Source organism: Aplysia californica, unplaced genomic scaffold (assembly GCF_000002075.1).
Source record: "Aplysia californica isolate F4 #8 unplaced genomic scaffold, AplCal3.0 scaffold00194, whole genome shotgun sequence".
Classification (NCBI taxonomy): Eukaryota; Metazoa; Mollusca; class Gastropoda; order Aplysiida; family Aplysiidae; genus Aplysia; species Aplysia californica.
In genome coordinates, this window is record NW_004797464.1 from 550,036 (window position 1) to 551,124 (window position 1,089).

General features: G+C 41.6%; 1 protein-coding gene across 1 annotated transcript in view; it reads right to left on the bottom strand.

Moving 5' to 3' along the window:
- The window catches only part of LOC101852851 (tyrosine-protein phosphatase 99A), a gene marked incomplete in the record, with an annotated part of 96,206 nt that overhangs the window by 43,746 nt on the left and 51,371 nt on the right, over nt 1-1,089 (bottom strand).

A 1,089-nucleotide genomic window follows, 5' to 3' on the forward strand; every position in this document is an offset into this window, starting at 1 on the left:
AACAAATCTCTTTTATTCAATAAAGATGCTTTTTGCTTTGAATTTCTTTAATTTAATTGGAAATGACTTGACACTGTAATGACATTTGCTCCCCCTGGACACACTGGCCTAGCCCAGACTTTTCTAAATTCTAGAAAGCACTAACCTAACCCATTAACTTTTCTAGCTTATGAAAGCACTGACCGAGCCCACAGATTTGTCTACATTCTAGTTAAAAAGAACTGACCTAACCCACAGTCTTTTCTATATTCAAGAAAGTACTACCTTAACTCATCAACTTTTCTGGATTATGATAGCACTAACCTAGTCCACACTCTAGAAAGAAATGACCAGGTCCATGGATCTTTCTGAACTCTAAATAGCACTAAACAAGCCCAAAGAACTTTCTAGTTTCTAGAAAGTATAGTCAAACCTGCTGTAAGGGCCACTTGTATAAAAGACAATTACCTGTACAAATGGCTACTTCCCATACCCCCCCCCCCCCCCCCCCAAAAAAAACCCCAACAAAACAAACAAACAAACACACCCAACTAGTTTTTAAAAAACAAAATCTCAGGGGTCTAAAAAAGGTTATGAAAAAGGAACTTTGGAACTCAGCTTTCATTCCACTCCAACAAATCTTTTCTGTAAGTGTTTTACGGCACTCGCAACTGCATATGAGCATGCAGGACACATTAAACATATTCAGTTGGTAGCAAATTTTGAATTTTGTCTGGGTGGCGGCTGAAACCTACTCTTAACAAATTTGGACCACCAAGGGATCTTTAACGTGCACAACTTGCACACGGGGCCTCCGAGAATTTTCGCCCTTGTCCAAGAAGGCTAGGTGTAGATCTTACCTACCATAAAACCAGGGGTGAGGCTGAAAGACAGCAGAAAGAAGGAGCGAAGGACAAGCAGTAGAAAGGTTGCAGAAAGAGTCAGGAGCCAGAGGAGGTGAGGGGGTGGGGGCAGAAAGTGGAGGCCAAAGCAGACGAAAGAACATTGTTACAGAGCAGGAAATGAGGTGAAAGGAGACCATTTTAGAGAAGAAAATTTTTCCGTCGTTACCTGGATTCGAAACTGGGAGAGGCGAACACCTTAACCTCT